Source organism: Taudactylus pleione, unplaced genomic scaffold, assembly GCF_031769625.1.
Source record: "Taudactylus pleione unplaced genomic scaffold, aTauple2 ptg000181l, whole genome shotgun sequence".
NCBI classification, from domain to species: Eukaryota; Metazoa; Chordata; class Amphibia; order Anura; family Myobatrachidae; genus Taudactylus; species Taudactylus pleione.
In genome coordinates, this window is record NW_028284583.1 from 11,611,413 (window position 1) to 11,633,791 (window position 22,379).

The window sequence follows — 22,379 nt, forward strand, 5'->3', positions numbered from 1 at the left end:
TATTATCAATGGGAGCCGTACATTTTATTATTAGCACAGGAAGATTAAAGGACTAGATACTGTACATACAGTATAAATAGATTGTAAGATATATTTTCCAATGGAAGGTACAAGGAACTTGTAACATATTTCAGTGTAATAAAATATATTTCATCCACATTGTAATCACATACTATCCTATATCATTGTTAATCTACTCCCACATGTTTTATTGAATAATGTATAGATTAAAGGACAACAAGCAAATGTTATTTATACATGTGAGATAAGTACATACTAGCTTTAAGCAAAATATACAGAGGTACAGTGGTGCTTGAAAGTTTGTGAATCCTTCAGAATTTTCTATATTTCTGCTGATATTTGGCCTAAAACTAGCTCAGATTTTCACACAAGTCCTAAAAGTAGATAAAGAGAACCAAATCAAACAAATGAATAAAAATAATTAGACATGCTCATTTTTTGGGGGAGGAAAATGATCCAATATCACATATCTGTGACTGGAAAAAGTATGTGAACCTTTAGGCTTAGCAGATATTTTGAAGGTGCAATTAGAGTCAGGTATTTTCAATCTATGGGATGACAATCAGGTGTGAGTGGACAACCTGTCTTTTTAAAAGAACAGGGATCTATCAAAGTCTGGTTTTCACAACACATGTTTGTGGAACTGTATCATGCCACGAACAAAGGAGATTTCCGAGGACCTCAGGAAAGGAGTTGTTGATGCTCATCAGACTAGAAAAGGTTACAAAACCATCTCTAAACAGTTTGGCCTCCACCAATCAACAGTAAGACAGATTTTGTACAAATGGAGGAAATTCCATACCACTATTACCATCCCAAGGAGTGGTCGCCCAACAAAGATCACGCCAACAGCAAGGCATCTAATAGTTTGCAAGGTCACAAAGGAACCCAAGGTAACCTCTAAGCAACTGAAGGCCTTTCTCACATTAGCTAATGTTAATGTTCATGAGTCCACCATCAGGAGAACACTGAACAACAATGGTGTGCATGGCAGGATTGCAAGGAGAAACCGCTGCTCTCCAAAAAGAACATTACTGCCCGTCTGCAGTTTGCTAAAGATCACCTGAACAAGCCAGAAGACTATTGGAACAATGTCTTGTGCACAGATGAGTCCAAAATAGAGCTTTTTGGTTTAAATGATAAGCAATATGTTTGGAGAAAGGAGAACACTGCATTCCAGCATAAAAAACATAACATCTGTGAAACACGGTGGTGGTGGTATCATGGTTTGGGCTTATTTTGCTGCATCTGGCCCAGGACAACTTGCCATGAAAGATGGGGCAATGCATTCTGAATTATACCAGAATATTGTAAAGGAAAATGTCAGGACATCTGTCCATGAGCTGCATCTCAAGAGAATGTGGGTCATGCAGCAAGACAACGACCCAAAGAACACAAGTCATTTGACCAAAGAATGGTTAAAGAAGAATAAATTTTAAGTTTTGGAATGGCCAAGTCAAAGTCCTGACCTTAATCCAATCGAAATGTTGTGGAAGGACCTGAAGCGAGCAGTTCATGGGAAGAAACCCACCAACATAACAGAGTTAAAATGGTCTTGTACGGAAGAAAGGGGTAAAATTCCTCCAAGCCGATGTTCAGGACTAATCAACAATTACCGGAAACGTTTAGAAGCAGTTATTGCTGCACAAGGGGGTCATACCAGATACTGAAAGCAAAGGTTCACATACTTTTGTCACTCACAGATACTGTATGTGATATTGGATCATTTTCCTCAATAAAAAAATAAGCACAATTTTGCTTTCTTTATCTACTTTTAGGACTGGGGTAGTTTTAGGCCAAATTTCAGCAGATATATAGAACATTCTGAAGGGTTCACAAACTTCCAAGCACCACTGTAGATTTTAGTTTGGCCCATACAAGTTGCATTACACATTTGCAGTAAAAGCAGTTGTCAAGTTTATTCCAAACTCAACTGACACAAAACTATTCCTTATTGTGAACATGTAACAAAGCTATGCAGTAGCTCTGGCATTATTGTTTACTGTACATTATAGACCTGAAGCAGGAAACTCCATAACAGATTTTTTTTTACCCTTCTTGAGACTCATGGTGTAGGGAAAGGGATTCAACACCGTATGTAAGCTTCTAAAGAGACAGCTTCACTGAATGAGTAGTACAGTAAACAATTCAGTTTCAAGAACTGACACTTCTGCAAGCACCATTTGTGTTGCAGCACTTCTAGTCACTGGGCCTGATTCTGAGGTGGACAAAGACATGGCTGCTGCTGTGTCTATTCAGGGCCAGATTAACAATGGGGCATATGGGACTACAGCTCCAGGCTTCCACATAAAATAGGCCCATTATCATGACAGCATGATTACCAGACACCAAGCTGGCAGAATGATCGGCAATACATTATAAGTATTAAATATGTATTTCAGTTTTCCACACAAAATGATGCAATCTTTCTACTTTTACCTATTTAGGAAGCCATTTAGGCTGATAGTGTAGAGGGTGTACATGCCCACATGGTACTGGCCACACCCATACAGCACTGGCCACATCCTCATCCACAAGAGGTCCTTGATCATTTTCAGCCTCAGGCTCAGAGGCAGATCTACTGTGAAACTTATGAAGCTTAAGCTTCAGGGCCCCTAACCCCGGAGGGGCCCTGAAGCTATTTATTTAATGAGTGAGTTTTTTTAACAAAATCAATCGTTTTTTAAATGTGTGTTATTAAAATAAGGTTATTTTAGTGATAGAATCATAAGCCAACGGGTTGAAGTACTTAATATTGACCTTAAAATATGCTCTAAAGCAGTGCATGTAGGGGGAGTTTGTGAGTACCCAGAACCCCCCCCTGATCAGTACTGGCCGGCAGACACTCTATCTTCAGCTCCGACCAGAGGATGGCTCCTATGAGCCGGCTGGGCGCAGAATAGAGAGCTGCTGTCAGTGTCACTGCTGAGTGCAGTACTGCCAGGTGCCACTATCTGCTCCCATCTCCATTTGTGCTTTTCCATATGCCAGAAGTCGACCCTGCAATGCTGACTACAAACTGAAAGCTGAGCTGACTGAGGGATTTCATGCAACTCAGAGGCATGAGCACGCAGCATGGGGGAGAGACCTGACTGGGATTCCAAAGATCCCACTAAGGAGGATCAATAGCTGGGATCCTACAAAGGAAGTGAGTACATTTTGGTTTTGTATGTGATCTATTTACAGTCTCTCTCTCTGGGGGGTTTCTAGATCTATCTATATATCTATCTACAGTCTCTCACTCTCTGTGGGGTTTCTACATCTATCTTTCTACAGTCTCTCTCTCTGGGGGTTTCTACATTTATTTATCTATCTACAGCAGTGGTGTCAAACACGTGGCACTCCAGCTGCAGTGGAACTACACATCCCAGCATGATATGCTACAGTTTTGTTATTAGGGCATGCTACACCTGTGGCAGGGCATACTGGGATATGTAGATCCACAGCAACTGGAGGGCCACATGTTTGACACCCCTGATCTGCTCACTCTCTGGGAGGTTTCTACATCTATCTATCTATCTATCTATCTATCTATCTATCAATATATCTATCTATCTATCAATCTATCCATCTATCTATCTACAGTCTCTCACTCTCTGGGAGGTGTCTACATCTATCTATGTTGCTATCTATCTACAGTGTCTCACTCTCAGGGGGGTTTCTACATCTATCTATCTATCTATCTATCTATCTATCTATCTATCTATCTATCTATCTATCTATCTATCTACAGTCTCTCACTCTCTGTGGGGTTTCTACATCTATTTAACTATTTATCTACAGTATCTCACTTTCTGGGGTTTTTTACATCTATCTATCTACAGTCTCTCACTCTCTGGGAGTTCCTACATATATCTCTCTACTAGGGGTGTGCACCGGCCACTTTTCGTGTTTTGTGTTTTGGTTTTGGATCTGGATCTTTCTCCATGTTTTGGATCTGGATTGGTTTTGCCAAAACCACCCTTCCGTGTTTTGGGTTCTGGGTTTTGTGTTTTGGATCTGTATTTTTTTTTTAAAAAGCATAAAAACAGCTAAAATCACAGAATGTGTTGGTTTTTCTGCTCCTATGCTATTATTAACCTCAATAAACTTAATTTCCACTAATTTCCAGTCTATTCTGAACACCTCACACCTCACAATAGTGTTTTTATGTCCAAAAGGCTGCACCGAGATAGCTGGATGACTATGCTAAGCGACACGAGTGGGCGGCACAAACACGTGACCCATCTAGGAGTGACACTGCAGTGGCAGACAGGATGGCAGTTTGAAAAACTAGGCCCCAAACTGTACATAATGCAAAGAAAAAAAAGAGGTGCAAGATGGAATTGTCCTTGGGCCCTCCCACCCACCCTTATGTTGTATAAACAGGACATGCACACTTTAACAAACCAATCATTTCAGCGCCAGAGTCTGCCACACGACTGTGGCTGAAATGATTGGTTCGTTTGGGCCCCCACAAAACAAGCTGGCAATTAATCTGTCCCTGCACAAACTGGCTCTACGGAGGCAAGATGTCGTCCTCATCCACCGATTCCTCACCCTCTTCAGTGTTGTGTACATCCTCATCCTCACAGAGTATTAACTCGTCCCCACTGGAATCCACCACCACAGGTCCCTCTGTACATTCTGGAGGCTGGTCTCCCTGGAAGAGTTGATAATTCATTTTGATGAACATCATCTTCTCCACATTTTGTGGAAGCAACATCCTACGCCTTTCGCTGACAAGGTTCCCGGCTGCACTAAACACTCTTTCGGAGAACACACTGGAGGGGGGGCAACTCAGGTAAAATAGAGCCAGTTTGTACAGGGGCCTCCAAATTGCCTCTTTTTCCTGCCAGTACAGGTATGGACTGTCTGACATGCCTACTTGGATGCTGTCACCGATGTAATCCTCCACCATTCTGTCAATGGTGACAGTATCATATGTATTGACAGTAGACATGTCAGAAATTGTTGCCAGGTCCTTCAGTCCGGACCAGATGTTCAAACTTGGTCCTGCCTGCCCTGCATCACCACCAGCGGGTTGCTTAGGATACCTAAGTTTTTTCCTGGCAGCCCCAGTTGCGGGAGAAAATGAAGAAGGAGCTGTTGACATGTCACGTTCTGCTTCAGCTGACAGTGTGTTCACCAGCAGGTCTTTGCACCTCTGCAGGCTTGTGTTGGCCAGAAAGAGAGAGACCACATAGGCTTTAAACCTAGGATCGAGCACGGTGGCCAAAATGTAGTGGTCTGATTTCAACAGATTGACCACCCTGGAATCCTGGCAAAGCGAATGAAGGGCTTCATTAACAAGTCCCACATGCCGAGCGGAATCGCTCCGTCTTAGCTCCTCCTTCACTTTCTCCAGCTGCTTCTGCAAAAGCCTGATGAGGGGAATGACCTGACTCAAGCTGGCAGTGTCTGAACTGACTTCACGTGTGGCAAGTTCGAAGGGCTGGAGAACCTTGCACAACACGGAAATCATTCTCCACTGCGCTTGAGTCAGGTGCATACCCCCTCCTTTGCCTATGTCATAGGTGGATGTATAGGCTTGTATGGCCTTTTGCTGCTCCTCCATCCTCTGAAGCATATAGAGGGTTGAGTTCCACCGCGTCACAACCTCTTGCTTCAGGTGATGGCGGGGCAGGTTCAGGAGTGTTTGCTGGTGCTCCAGTCTTCAGCACACAGTCGCTGAATGGCGAAAGTGGCCAGAAATTTTTCGGGCCACCCAAAGCCTCTCCTGCACGCCCCTGTCGCTTTTCAGAAAATTCTGCACCACCAAGTTTATTGTGTGAGCAAAACATGGGACATGCTGGAATTTGCCCAGATGTAATGCCCGCACAATATTGGTGGCGTTGTCAGATATCACAAATCCCCAGGAGAGTCTAAGTGGGGTAAGCCACTGGGCGATGATTTCCCTCAGTTTCTCTAAGAGGTTGTCGGCGGTGTGCCTCTTACTGAAACCGGTGATACACAGCGTAGCCTGCCTTGGAACGAGCTGGCGTTTCTGAGATGCTGCTACTGGTGACGCTGCTGCTGTTGCTGCGTAAGGTGATACATCTACCCAGTGGGCTGTCACAGTCATATAGTCCTTAGTCTGCCCTGTTCCACTTGTCCACATGTCCGTGGTTAAGTGGACATTGGGTACAATGGCATTTTTCACGACACTGAGGACACTTTTTCTTACGTTTCTGTACAGTCTCGGTATCGCCTGCCTAGTGAAGTGGAATCTAGACGGGATTTGGAACCGGGGACACACTACCTCCATCAATTGTCTAAATCCCACTGCACTAATGGAGGATACCGGACGCACGTCTAACACCAACATAGCAGTCAAGGCCTCAGTTATACGTTTTGCTTCAGGATGACTGCTGTCGTACTTCATCCTCCTCGCTAAGGGTCAATTGTTTAGTAAAAGTAGTGGTGTTCCTACTTCCTCTCTGGGATGATGAACGACTCCCAGCAGCAGCAGCGGCAGCAGAAGGCGTAGCAATGCAGAATCCTCCGGAGGAATCCCGGATAGGAGAGTCAGTCATGCCAGTGACATGGCCTGCAGGACTACTTCCGATCCTGACTAAGGAGGAAATTGACGAGGAGGGAGTTGACGGTGTGGTTTGCAGGCGCTTGGATACAACAGGACAACGGGATTTAGGTGTCCCTGGACTGCTTACAGTCTTAGCCAAAGTTTCTGAACTTGACAGTAACTTTTTATGAACGCGCTGCAGGTGCCGTATAAGGGAGGATGTTCCTAGGTGGTTGACGTCCCTACCCCTACTTATTTCACCTTTACATATGGTACATATGGCAAGACAGTTGTTGTCCGGATTTGGATAGAAATATTGCCAGACCAAAGAGGTGGAATGTTTGGTCTTCTGCCCAGGCATGACCGTGATGGGCTTTTTCATCCCACGGACAACAACTGTCTCCCCCGGAGCCTGATTTAAACAAACCACATCACCATCAGAATCCTCCTCGCCAACTTCCTCCTCAGCGCCAGCTACACCAGTATCCTCATCCTGTTGTACTTCAACAGTGACATCTTCAATTTGCATATCAGCAAGTGGACTGTGGGTGCTCCTTTCAGCACTTGCAGGGGGCATGCAAATGGTGGAAAGAGCCACCTCTTCCTGTCCAGTGCTGGGAAGGTCAGGCATCGCAACCACCACCACACTTGGACTCTCCTTGGGGATTTGTGATATCTTCTTAGAAAGCACAGTTCTTCGCTGTGCTTTTGTCAGCTTAACTCTTTTGATTTTTTTAGTGGGAGGAGGGCTTCCATCATCATGTGAAGCTGAACCACTAGTCATGAACATACAAGGGATCGACCTTAGCCGTTCCTTGCCACTCCGTGTCGTAAATGGCATATTGGCAAGTTTACGTTTCTCTTCAGATGATTTAAATGTTTTTTTCAAGGTCATTTTCCTGAACTTTGTCATTTGGGATTGTATGTGCCCTCTACTATGACATTGGGCATCGGCCTTGGCAGACGACGTTGATGGCATGTTATCGTCTATGTCATGACTAGTGGCAGCAGCTTCAGCACTAGGAGGAAGTGGTTCTTGATCTTTCTCTATTTTATTTTTATCGGAGAAAGTTTGGTCCTCCATTTATGTTATATCGATTTGATATATACGTGCGGCTAAACACAGAAAATATTTTTTTATTTTTGCTGGAGAGTAGTGCACTTTGTGGATTACATCACCCTTTAAGAAATGACCCAGCCAGCTCTTTACTTATGAGACACAGGTGCACGCTTGTCGCTGCTCCTTTGTTGATGCACGTACGGCTACTGAGCACACAATTCACAAACACAGAAAATATAATTTTTTTTGGTTTGGACTGGAGCGTACTTTGGGGGTTACAGCACCCTTTAGCGGTCAAGCCAGGTGGCCCTTTACTTATGACACAGGCGCACGCTTGGCACTACTTTGTTGATGCACGTGCGGCTACTGCGCACACAATTCACAAACACAGAAAATATATATTTTTTTGGTTTGGACTGGAGTGTACTTTGGGGGTTACAGCACCCTTTAACGGTCAAGCCAGCCGGCCCTTTACTTATGACACAGGCGCACGCTTGGCACTACTTTGTTGATGCACGTGCGGCTACTGCGCACACAATTCACAAACACAGAAAATATTTTTATTTTTGGTTTGGACTGGAGTGTACTTTGGGGGTTACACCACCCTTTAATGGTCAAGCCAGCCGGCCCTTTACTTATGACACAGGCGCACGCTTGGCACTACTTTGTTGATGCATGTGCGGCTACTGCGCACACAATTCACAAACACAGAAAATATTATTTTTTTTGGTTTGGACTGGAGTGTACTTTGGGGGTTACAGCACCCTTTAATGGTCAAGCCAGCAGGCCCTTTACTTATGACACAGACACACGCTTGGCACTACTTTGTTGATGCATGTGCGGCTACTGCGCACACAATTCACAAACACTGAAAATATATATTTTTTTGGTTTGGACTGGAGTGTACTTTGGGGGTTACAGCACACTTTAACGGTCAAGCCAGCTGGCCCTTTACTTATGACACAGGCGCACGCTAGGCACTACTTTGTTGACGCACGTGCGGCTACTGCGCACACAATTCACAAACACAGAAAATATTTTTTTTTTTGGTTTGGACTGGAGTGTACTTTGGGGATTACAGCACCCTTTAACGGTCAAGCCAGCCGGCCCTTTACTTATGACACAGGCGCACGCTTGGCACTACTTTGTTGATGCACGTGCGGCTACAGCGCACACAATTCACAAATACAGAAATAATTTTTTATTTTGGTTTGGACTGGAGTGTACTTTGGGGGTTACAGCACCCTTTAACGGTTAAGCCAGCCGGCCCTTTACTTATGACACAGGCGCACGCTTGGCACTACTTTGTTGATGCACGTGCGGCTACTGCGCACACAATTCACAAACACAGAAAATATTTTTTTGTTTTGTTTTGACTGGAGTGTATTTTGGGGGTTACAGCACCCTTTAATGGTCAAGCCAGGCGGCCCTTTACTTATGACACAGGCGCACGCTTGGCACTACTTTGTTGAAGCACGTGCAGCTACTGCGTACACATAATTCACAAAAACAGAAAATATTATTTTTTTTGGTTTGGACTGGAGTGTACTTTGGGGGTTACAGCACCCTTTAATGGTCAAGCCAGCCGGCCCTTTACTTATGACACAGGCGCACGCTTGGCACTACTTTGTTGATGCACGTGCGGCTACTGCGCACACAATTCACAAACACAGAAAATATATTTTTTTTTGGTTTGGACTGGAGTGTACTTTGGGGGTTACAGCACCCTTTAACGGTCAAGCCAGCCGCCCCTTTACTTATGACACAGGCGCATGTTTGGCACTACTTTGTTGATGCACGTGCGGCTACTGCGCACACAATTCACAAACACAGAAAATATATTTTTTTTGGGTTTGAACTGGAGTGTACTTTGGGGGTTACAGCACCCTTTAACGGTCAAGCCAGCCGGCCCTTTACTTATGACACAGGTGCACGCTTGGCACTACTTTGTTGATGCACGTGCGGCTACTGCGCACACAATTCACAAACACAGAAAAAATATTTTATTTTGTTTGGAGTGTACTTTGGGGGTTACAGCACCCTTTAGCAGTCAAGAAAGCCCGCCCTTTACTTATGACACAGGTGCACGCTTGGCACTACTTTGTTGATGCACGTGCAGCTACTGCGCACACAATTCACAAACACAGAAAATATTTTTTTTTTGGTTTGGACTGGAGTGTACTTTGGCGGTTACAGCACCCTTTAACGGTCAAGCCAGCCGGCCCTTTACTTATGACACAGGCGCACGCTTGGCACTATTTTGTTGATGCACGTGCGGCTACTGCGCACACAATTCACAAACACAGAAAATATTTTTTTTTTTGGTTTGGACTGGAGTGTACTTTGGGGGTTACAGCACCCTTTAACGGTCAAGCCAGCCGGCCCTTTACTTATGACACAGGCGCACGCTTGGCACTACTTTGTTGATGCACGTGCAGCTACTGCGCACACAATTCACAAACACAGAAAATATTTTTTGTTATTTGGTTTGGACTGGAGTGTACTTTGGGGGTTACAGCACCCTTTAACGGTCAAGCCAGGTGGCCCTTTACTTATGACACAGGCGCACGCTTGGCACTACTTTGTTGATGCACGTGCGGCTACTGCGCACACAATTCACAAACACAGAAAATATATATTTTTTTGGTTTGGACTGGAGTGTACTTTGGGGGTTACAGCACCCTTTAACGGTCAAGCCAGCCGGCCCTTTTCTTATGACACAGGCGCACGCTTGGCACTACTTTGTTGATGCACGTGCGGCTACTGCGCACACAATTCACAAACACAGAAAATATTTTTATTTTTGGTTTGGACTGGAGTGTACTTTGGGGGTTACAGCACCCTTTAATGGTCAAGCCAGCCGGCCCTTTACTTATGACACAGGCGCACGCTTGGCACTACTTTGTTGATGCATGTGCGGCTACTGCGCACACAATTCACAAACACAGAAAATATTATTTTTTTTGGTTTGGACTGGAGTGTACTTTGGGGGTTACAGCACCCTTTAATGGTCAAGCCAGCCGGCCCTTTACTTATGACACAGACACACGCTTGGCACTACTTTGTTGATGCATGTGTGACTACTGCGCACACAATTCACAAACACTGAAAATATATATTTTTTTGGTTTGGACTGGAGTGTACTTTGGGGGTTACAGCACCCTTTAACGGTCAAGCCAGCTGGCCCTTTACTTATGACACAGGCGCACACTAGGCACTACTTTGTTGACGCACGTGCGGTACTGAGCACACAATTCACAAACACAGAAATAATTTTTTATTTTGGTTTGGACTGGAGTGTACTTTGGGGGTTACAGCACCCTTTAACGGTTAAGCCGGCCCTTTACTTATGACACAGGCGCACGCTTGGCACTACTTTGTTGATGCACGTGCGTCTACTGCGCACACAATTCACAAACACAGAAAATATTTTTTTTTTTGTTTTGACTGGAGTGTACTTTGGGGGTTACAGCACCCTTTAACGGTCAAGCCAGCCGGACCTTTACTTATGACACAGGCGCACGCTTGGCACTACTTTGTTGATGCACGTGCGGCTACTGCGCACACAATTCACAAACACAGAAAATATTTTTTTTTTGGTTTGGACTGGAGTGTACTTTTTGGGTTACAGCACCCTTTAACGGTCAAGCCAGCCGGCCCTTTACTTATGACACAGGCGCACGCTTGGCACTACTTTGTTGATGCACGTGCGGCTACTGCGCACACAATTCACAAACACAGAAAATATTTTTTGTTATTTGGTTTGGACTGGAGTGTACTTTGGTGGTTACAGCACCCTTTAACGGTCAAGCCAGGTGGCCCTTTACTTATGACACAGGCGCACGCTTGGCACTACTTTGTTGATGCACGTGCGGCTACTGCGCACACAATTCACAAACACAGAAAATATATATTTTTTTGGTTTGGACTGGAGTGTACTTTGGGGGTTACAGCACCCTTTAACGGTCAAGCCAGCCGGCCCTTTTCTTATGACACAGGCGCACGCTTGGCACTACTTTGTTGATGCACGTGCGGCTACTGCGCACACAATTCACAAACACAGAAAATATTTTTATTTTTGGTTTGGACTGGAGTGTACTTTGGGGGTTACAGCACCCTTTAATGGTCAAGCCAGCCGGCCCTTTACTTCTGACACAGGCGCACGCTTGGCACTACTTTGTTGATGCATGTGCGGCTACTGCGCACACAATTCACAAACACAGAAAATATAATTTTTTTTGGTTTAGACTGGAGTGTACTTTGGGGGTTACAGCACCCTTTAATGGTCAAGCCAGCCGGCCCTTTACTTATGACACAGACACACGCTTGGCACTACTTTGTTGATGCATGTGCGGCTACTGCGCACACAATTCACAAACACTGAAAATATATTTTTTTTTGGTTTGGACTGGAGTGTACTTTGGGGGTTACAGCACGCTTTAACGGTCAAGCCAGCTGGCCCTTTACTTATGACACAGGCGCACACTAGGCACTACTTTGTTGACGCACGTTCGGCTACTGAGCACACAATTCACAAACACAGAAATAATTTTTTATTTTGGTTTGGACTGGAGTGTACTTTGGGGGTTACAGCACCCTTTAACGGTTAAGCCGGCCCTTTACTTATGACACAGGCGCACGCTTGGCACTACTTTGTTGATGCACGTGCGGCGACTGCGCACACAATTCACAAACACAGAAAATATTTTTTTTTTTTGTTTTGACTGGAGTGTATTTTGGGGGTTACAGCACCCTTTAATGGTCAAGCCAGCCGGCCCTTTACTTATGACACAGGCGCACGCTTGGCACTACTTTGTTGATGCACGTGCGGCTACTGCGCACACAATTCACAAACACAGAAAATATATATTTTTTTGGTTTGGACTGGAGTGTCCTTTGGTGGTTACAGCACCCTTTAACGGTCAAGCCAGCCGCCCCTTTACTTATGACACAGGCGCACGCTTGGCACTACTTTGTTGATGCACGTGCGGCTACTGCGCACACAATTCACAAACACAGAAAATATATATTTTTGGGGTTTGAACTGGAGTGTACTTTGGGGGTTACAGCAGCCTTTAACGGTCAAGCCAGCCGGCCCTTTACTTATGACACAGGCGCACGCTTGGCACTACTTTGTTGATGCACGTGCGGCTACTGCGCACACAATTCACAAACACAGAAAATATATATTTTTTGGGTTTGAACTGGAGTGTACTTTGGGGGTTACAGCAGCCTTTAACGGTCAAGCCAGCCGGCCCTTTACTTATGACACAGGCGCACGCTTGGCACTACTTTGTTGATGCACGTGCGGCTACTGCGCACACAATTCACAAACACAGAAAATATTTTTTTTTATTTGGTTTGGACTGGAGTGTACTTTGGGGGTTACAGCACCCTTTAACGGTCAAGCCAGCCGGCCCTTTACTTATGACACAGACGCACGCTTGGCACTACTTTGTTGATTCACGTGTGGCTACTGCGCACACAATTCACAAACACAGAATATATATTTTTTTTTGGTTTGGACTGGAGTGTACTTTGGGGGTTACAGCACCCTTTAACGGTCAAACCAGTCGGCAATTACTTATGACACAGGCGCACGCTTGGCACTACTTTGTTGATGCACGTGCGGCTACTGCGCACACAATTCACAAACACAGAAAATAATTTTTTTTTTGGTTTGGACTGGAGTGTACATTGGGGGTTACAGCACCCTTTAACGGTCAAGCCAGCCGGCCCTTTACTTATGACACAGGCGCACGCTTGGCACTACTTTGTTGATGCACGTGCGGCTACTGCACACACAATTCACAAACACAGAAAAAATATTTTGTTATTTGGTTTGGAGTGTACTTTGGGGGTTACAGCACCCTTTAATGGTCAAGCCAGCTGGCCCTTTACTTATGACACAGGCGCACGCTTGGCACTACTTTGTTGATGCACGTGCGGCTACTGCGCACACAATTCACAAAAACAGAAAATGTTTTTTTTTTGGTTTGGACTGGAGTGTACTTTGGGGTTCACAGCACCCTTTAACGGTCAAGCCAGCCGGCCCTTTACTTATGACACAGGCGCACGCTTGGCACTACTTTGTTGATGCACGTGCAGCTACTGCGCACACAATTCACAAACACAGAAAATATTTTTTTTTTGGTTTGGACTGGAGTGTACTTTGGGGGTTACAGCACCCTTTAACGGTCAAGCCAGCCGGCCCTTTTCTTATGACACAGGCGCACGCTTGGCACTACTTTGTTGATGCACGTGCGGCTACTGCACACACAATTCACAAACACAGAAAAAATATTTTGTTATTTGGTTTGGAGTGTACTTTGGGGTTTACAGCACCCTTTAACGGTCAAGCCAGCCGGCCCTTTACTTATGACACAGGCGCACGCTTGGCACTACTTTGTTGATGCACGTGCGGCTACTGCGCACACAATTCACAAACACAGAAAATATTTTTTTTTTTGGTTTGGACTGGAGTGTACTTTGGGGGTTACAGCACCCTTTAACGGTCAAGCCAGCCGGCCTTTTACTTATGACACAGGCGCACGCTTGGCACTACTTTGTTGATGCACGTGCGGCTACTGCACACACAATTCACAAACACAGAAAAAATATTTTGTTATTTGGTTTGGAGTGTACTTTGGGGGTTACAGCACCCTTTAACGGTCAAGCCAGCCGGCCCTTTACTTATGACACAGGCGCACGCTTGGCACTACTTTGTTGATGCACGTGCGGCTACTGCGCACACAATTCACAAAAACAGAAAATATTTTTTTTTTTGGTTTGGACTGGAGTGTACTTTGGGGGTTACAGCACCCTTTAACGGTCAAGCCAGCCGGCCCTTTACTTATGACACAGGCGCACGCTTGGCACTACTTTGTTGATGCACGTGCGGCTACTGCGCACACAAATCACAAACACAGAAAATATTTTTTTTTCTGGTTTGGACTGGAGTGTACTTTGGGGGTTACAGCACCCTTTAACGGTAAAGCCAGCTGGCCCTTTACTTATGCCACAGGCGCACGCTTGGCACTACTTTGTTGATGCACGTGCGGCTACTGCGCACACAATTCACAAACACAGAAAATATATATTTTATTTTGGTTTGGACTGGAGTGTACTTTGGGGGTTACAGCACCCTTTAACGGTCAAGCCAGCCGGCCCTTTACTTATGACACAGGCGCACGCTTGGCACTACTTTTTTGATGCACGTGCGGCTACTGCGCACACAATTCACAAACACAGAAAATATTTTTTGTTATTTGGTTTGTACTGGAGTGTACTTTGGGGGTTACAGCACTCTTTAACGGTCAAGCCAGCCGGCCCTTTACTTATGACACAGGCGCACGCTTGGCACTACTTTGTTGATGCACGTTCGGCTACTGCGCACACAATTCACAAACACAGAAAATATATATATTTTTGGTTTGGACTGGAGTGTACTTTGGGGGTTACAGCACCCTTTAACGGTCAAGCCAGCTGGCAATTACTTATGACACAGGCGCACGCTTGGCACTACTTTGTTGATGCACGTGCGGTTACTGCGCACACAATTCACAAACACAGAAAATATTTTTTTTTTTGGTTTGGACTGGAGTGTACTTTGGGGGTTACAGCACCCTTTAACGGTCAAGCCAGCCGACCCTTTACTTATGACACAGGCGCACGCTTGGCACTACTTTGTTGATGCACGTGCGGCTACTGCGCACACAATTCACAAACACAGAAAAAATATTTTGTTATTTGGTTTGGAGTGTACTTTGGGGGTTACAGCACCCTTTAACGGTCAAGCCAGCCGGCCATTTACTTATGACACAGGCGCACGCTTGGCATTACTTTGTAAAAGCACGTGCGGCTACTGCGCACACATTTCACAAAAACAGAAAATATTTTTTTTTTTGGTTTGGACTGGAGTGTACTTTGGGGGTTACAGCACCCTTTAATGGTCAAGCCAGCCGGCCCTTTACTTATGACACAGGCGCACGCTAGGCACTACTTTGTTGATGCACGTGCGGCTACTGCGCACACAATTCACAAACACAGAAATTATTTTTTTTTTGGTTTGGACTGGAGTGTACTTTGGGGGTTACAGCAACCTTTAATGGTCAAGCCAGCCGGCCCTTTACTTATGACACAGGCGCACGCTTGGCACTACTTTGTTGATGCACGTGCGGCTACTGCGCACACAATTCACAAACACAGAAAATATATATTTTTTTGGTTTGTACTGGAGTGTACTTTGGGGGTTACAGCACCCTTTAACGGTCAAGCCAGCCGGCCCTTTACTTATGACACAGGCGCACGCTTGGCACTGCTTTGTTGATGCACATGCGGCTACTGCGCACGCAATTCACAAACACAGAAAATATTTTTTTTTTGGTTTGGACTGGAGTGTACTTTGGGGGTTTCAGCACCCTTTAATGGTCAAGCCAGCCGGCCCTTTACTTATGACACAGGCGCACGCTTGGCACTACTTTGTTGATGCACGTGCGGCTACTGCGCACACAATTCACAAACACAGAAAATATATATTTTTTTGGTTTGGACTGGAGTGTACTTAGGGGGTTACAGCACCCTTTAACGGTCAAGCCAGCTGGCCCTTTACTTATGACACAGGCGCACGCTTGGCACTACTTTGTTGATGCACGTGCGGCTACTGCGCACACAATTCACAAACACAGAAAAAAAATTTTTTTGGGTTTGGACTGGAGTGTACTTTGGGGGTTACAGCACCCTTTAATGGTCAAGCCAGCCGGCCCTTTACTTATGACACAGGCGCACGCTTGGCACTACTTTGTTGATGCATGTGCGGCTACTGCACACACAATTCACAAACACAGAAAATATTTTTTTTTTTGGTTTGGACTGGAGTGTACTTTGGGGGTTACAGCACCCTTTAACGGTCAAGCCAGCCGGCCCTTTACTTATGACACAGGCGCACGCTTGGCACTACTTTGTTGATGCACGTGCGGCTACTGCACAAACAATTCACAAACACAGAAAATATTTTTTTTTTGGTTTGGACTGGAGTGTACTTTGGGGGTTACAGCACCCTTTAATGGTCAAGCCAGCTGGCCCTTTACTTATGACACAGGCGCACGCTTGGCACTACTTTGTTGATGCACGTGCGGCTACTGCGCACACAAACACAGAAAATATATTTTTATTTGGTTTGGACTGGAGTGTACTTTGGGGGTTACAGCACCCTTTAACGGTCAAGCCAGCCGGCCCTTTACTTATGACACAGGCGCACGCTTGGCAGTACTTTGTTGATGCACGTGCGTCTACTGCGCACACAATTCACAAACACAGAAAATATTTTTTTTTTGGTTTGGACTGGAGTGTACTTTGGGGGTTACAGCACCCTTTAACGGTCAAGCCAGCCGGGCCTTTACTTATGACACAGGCGCACGCTTGGCACTACTTTGTTGATGCACGTGCGGCTACTGCGCACACAATTCACAAACACAGAAAATATTTTTTTTTTTTGGTTTGGACTGGAGTGTACTTTTTGGGTTACAGCACCCTTTAACGGTCAAGTCAGCCGGCCCTTTACTTGTGACACAGGCGCACGCTTGGCACTACTTTGTTGATGCACGTGCGGCTACTGCGCACACAATTCACAAAAACAGAAAATATTTTTTTTTTTGGTTTGGACTGGAGTGTACTTTGGGGGTTACAGCACCCTTTAACGGTCAAGCCAGCCGGCCCTTTACTTATGACACAGGCGCACGCTTGGCACTACTTTGTTGATGCACGTGCGGCTACTGCGCACACAATTCACAAACACAGAAAATATATATTTTTTTGGTTTGGACTGGAGTGTACTTTGGGGGTTACAGCACCCTTTAACGGTAAAGCCAGCTGGCCCTTTACTTATGCCACAGGCGCACGCTTGGCACTACTTTGTTGATGCACGTGCGGCTACTGCGCACACAATTCACAAACACAGAAAATATATATTTTATTTTGGTTTGGACTGGAGTGTACTTTGGGGGTTACAGCACCCTTTAACGGTCAAGCCAGCCGGCCCTTTACTTATGACACAGGCGCACGCTTGGCACTACTTTTTTGATGCACGTGCGGCTACTGCGCACACAATTCACAAACACAGAAAATATTTTTTGTTATTTGGTTTGTACTGGAGTGTACTTTGGGGGTTACAGCACTCTTTAACGGTCAAGCCAGCCGGCCCTTTACTTATGACACAGGCGCACGCTTGGCACTACTTTGTTGATGCACGTTCGGCTACTGCGCACACAATTCACAAACACAGAAAATATATATATTTTTGGTTTGGACTGGAGTGTACTTTGGGGGTTACAGCACCCTTTAACGGTCAAGCCAGCTGGCAATTACTTATGACACAGGCGCACGCTTGGCACTACTTTGTTGATGCACGTGCAGCTACTGCGCACACAATTCACAAACACAGAAAATATTTTTTTTTTTGGTTTGGACTGGAGTGTACTTTGGGGGTTACAGCACCCTTTAACGGTCAAGCCAGCCGACCCTTTACTTATGACACAGGCGCACGCTTGGCACTACTTTGTTGATGCACGTGCGGCTACTGCGCACACAATTCACAAACACAGAAAAAATATTTTGTTATTTGGTTTGGAGTGTACTTTGGGGGTTACAGCACCCTTTAACGGTCAAGCCAGCCGGCCATTTACTTATGACACAGGCGCACGCTTGGCATTACTTTGTAAAAGCACGTGCGGCTACTGCGCACACATTTCACAAAAACAGAAAATATTTTTTTTTTTGGTTTGGACTGGAGTGTACTTTGGGGGTTACAGCACCCTTTAATGGTCAAGCCAGCCGGCCCTTTACTTATGACACAGGCGCACGCTAGGCACTACTTTGTTGATGCACGTGCGGCTACTGCGCACACAATTCACAAACACAGAAATTATTTTTTTTTTGGTTTGGACTGGAGTGTACTTTGGGGGTTACAGCACCCTTTAACGGTCAAGCCAGCCGGCCCTTTACTTATGACACAGGCGCACGCTTGGCACTACTTTGTTGATGCACGTGCGGCTACTGCGCACACAATTCACAAACACAGAAAATATATATTTTTTTGGTTTGGACTGGAGTGTACTTTGGGGGTTACAGCACCCTTTAACGGTCAAGCCAGCCGGCCCTTTACTTATGACACAGGCGCACGCTTGGCACTGCTTTGTTGATGCACATGCGGCTACTGCGCACGCAATTCACAAACACAGAAAATATTTTTTTTTTGGTTTGGACTGGAGTGTACTTTGGGGGTTACAGCACCCTTTAATGGTCAAGCCAGCTGGCCCTTTACTTATGACACAGGCGCACGCTTGGCACTACTTTGTTGATGCACGTGCGGCTACTGCGCACACAATTCACAAACACAGAAAATATATATTTTTTTGGTTTGGACTGGAGTGTACTTTGGGGGTTACAGCACCCTTTAACGGTCAAGCCAGCTGGCCCTTTACTTATGACACAGGCGCACGCTTGGCACTACTTTGTTGATGCACGTGCGGCTACTGCGCACACAATTCACAAACACAGAAAAAATATTTTATTTGGTTTGGAGTGTACTTTGGGAGTTACAGCACCCTATAGCGGTCAAGCCATCCGGCCCTTTACTTATGACACAGGCGCACGCTTGGCACTACTTTGTTGATGCACGTGCGGCTACTGCGCACACAATTCACAAACACAGAAAAAAAAATTTTTTTGGTTTGGACTGGAGTGTACTTTGGGGGTTACAGCACCCTTTAATGGTCAAGCCAGCCGGCCCTTTACTTATGACACAGGCGCACGCTTGGCACTACTTTGTTGATGCATGTGCGGCTACTGCACACACAATTCACAAACACAGAAAATATTTTTTTTTTTGGTTTTGACTGGAGTGTACTTTGGGGGTTACAGCACCCTTTAACGGTCAAGCCAGCCGGCCCTTTACTTATGACACAGGCGCACGCTTGGCAGTACTTTGTTGATGCACGTGCGTCTACTGCGCACACAATTCACAAACACAGAAAATATTTTTTTTTTGGTTTGGACTGGAGTGTACTTTGGGGGTTACAGCACCCTTTAACGGTCAAGCCAGCCGGGCCTTTACTTATGACACAGGCGCACGCTTGGCACTACTTTGTTGATGCACGTGCGGCTACTGCGCACACAATTCACAAACACAGAAAATATTTTTTTTTTTGGTTTGGACTGGAGTGTACTTTTTGGGTTACAGCACCCTTTAACGGTCAAGTCAGCCGGCCCTTTACTTATGACACAGGCGCACGCTTGGCACTGCTTTGTTGATGCACATGCGGCTACTGCGCACGCAATTCACAAACACAGAAAATATATATTTTTTTGGTTTGGACTGGAGTGTACTTTGGGGGTTACAGCACCCTTTAACGGTCAAGCCAGCTGGCCCTTTACTTATGACACAGGCGCACGCTTGGCACTACTTTGTTGACGCACGTGCGGCTACTGCGCACACAATTCACAAACACAGAAAAAATATTTTATTTGGTTTGGAGTGTACTTTGGGGGTTACAGCACCCTATAGCGGTCAAGCCATCCGGCCCTTTACTTATGACACAGGCGCACGCTTGGCACTACTTTGTTGATGCACGTGCGGCTACTGCGCACACAATTCACAAACACAGAAAAAAAAAATTTTTTGGTTTGGACTGGAGTGTACTTTGGGGGTTACAGCACCCTTTAATGGTCAAGCCAGCCGGCCCTTTACTTATGACACAGGCGCACGCTTGGCACTACTTTGTTGATGCATGTGCGGCTACTGCACACACAATTCACAAACACAGAAAATATTTTTTTTTTTGGTTTGGACTGGAGTGTACTTTGGGGGTTACAGCACCCTTTAACGGTCAAGCCAGCCGGCCCTTTACTTATGACACAGGCGCACGCTTGGCACTACTTTGTTGATGCACGTGCGGCTACTGCACAAACAATTCACAAACACAGAAAATATTTTTTTTTTTGGTTTGGACTGGAGTGTACTTTCGGGGTTACAGCACCCTTTAACGGTCAAGCCAGCTGGCCCTTTACTTATGACACAGGCGCACGCTTGGCACTACTTTGTTGATGCACGTGCGGCTACTGCGCACACAAACACAGAAAATATATTTTTATTTGGTTTGGACTGGAGTGTACTTTGGGGGTTACAGCACCCTTTAATGGTCAAGCCAGCCGGCCCTTTACTTATGACACAGGCGCACGCTTGGCAGTACTTTGTTGATGCACGTGCGTCTACTGCGCACACAATTCACAAACACAGAAAATATTTTTTTTTTGGTTTGGACTGGAGTGTACTTTGGGGGTTACAGCACCCTTTAACGGTCAAGCCAGCCGGGCCTTTACTTATGACACAGGCGCACGCTTGGCACTACTTTGTTGATGCACGTGCGGCTACTGCGCACACAATTCACAAACACAGAAAATATTTTTTTTTTTGGTTTGGACTGGAGTGTACTTTTTGGGTTACAGCACCCTTTAACGGTCAAGTCAGCCGGCCCTTTACTTGTGACACAGGCGCACGCTTGGCACTACTTTGTTGATGCATGTGCGGCTACTGCGCACTCAATTCACAAACACAGAAAATATTTTTTTTTTTGGTTTGGACTGGAGTGTACTTTGGGGATTACAGCACCCTTTAACGGTCAAGCCAGCTGGCCCTTTACTTATGACACAGGCGCACGCTTGGCACTACTTTGTTGATGCACGTGCGGCTACTGCGCATACAATTCACAAACACAGAAAATATATATTTTTTTGTTTGGACCGAGGTGTACTTTGGGGGTTACAGCACCCTTTAACGGTCAAGCTAGCCGGCCCTTTACTTATGACACAGGCGCACACTTGGCACTACTTTGTTGATGCACGTGCGGCTACTGCGCACACAATTCACAACCACAGAAAATATATATTTTTTTGGTTTGGACAGGAGTGTACTTTGGGGGTTACAGCACCCTTTAACGGTCAAGCCAGCCGGCCCTTTACTTATGACACAGACTCACGCTTGGCACTACTTTGTTGATGCATGTGCGGCTACTGCGCACACAATTCACAAACACAGAAAATATTTTTTTTTTTGTTTGGACTGGAGTGTACTTTGGGGGTTACAACACCCTTTAATGGTCAAGCCAGCCGGCCCTTTACTTATGACACAGGCGCACGCTTGTCACTACTTTGTTGATGCACGTGCGGCTACTGCACACACAATTCACAAACACAGAAAATATTTTTTTTTTTGGTTTGGACTGGAGTGTACTTTGGGGGTTACAGCACCCTTTAACGGTCAAGCTAGCCAGCCCTTTACTTATGACACAGGCGCACGCTTGGCACTACTTTGTTAATGCACGTGTGGCTACTGCGCACACAATTCACAAACACAGAAAAAATATTTTGTTATTTGGTTTGGAGTGTACTTTGGGGGTTACAGCACCCTCTAACGGTCAAGCCAAGTGGCCCTTTACTTATGACACAAGCGCACGCTTGGCACTACTTTGTTGATGCACGTGCGGCTACAGTGCACACAATTCACAAACACAGAAAATATTTTTTTTTTGGTTTGGACTGGAGTGTACTTTGGGGGTTACAGCACCCTTTAACGGTCAAGCCAGCCGGCCCTTTACTTATGACACAGGCGCACGCTTGGCACTACTTTATTGATGCACAAGCGACTAATGCACACACAGTTCACAAACACAGAAAATATTTTTTTTTTTGGTTTGGACTGGAGTGTACTTTGGGGGTTACAGCACCCTTTAATGGTCAAGC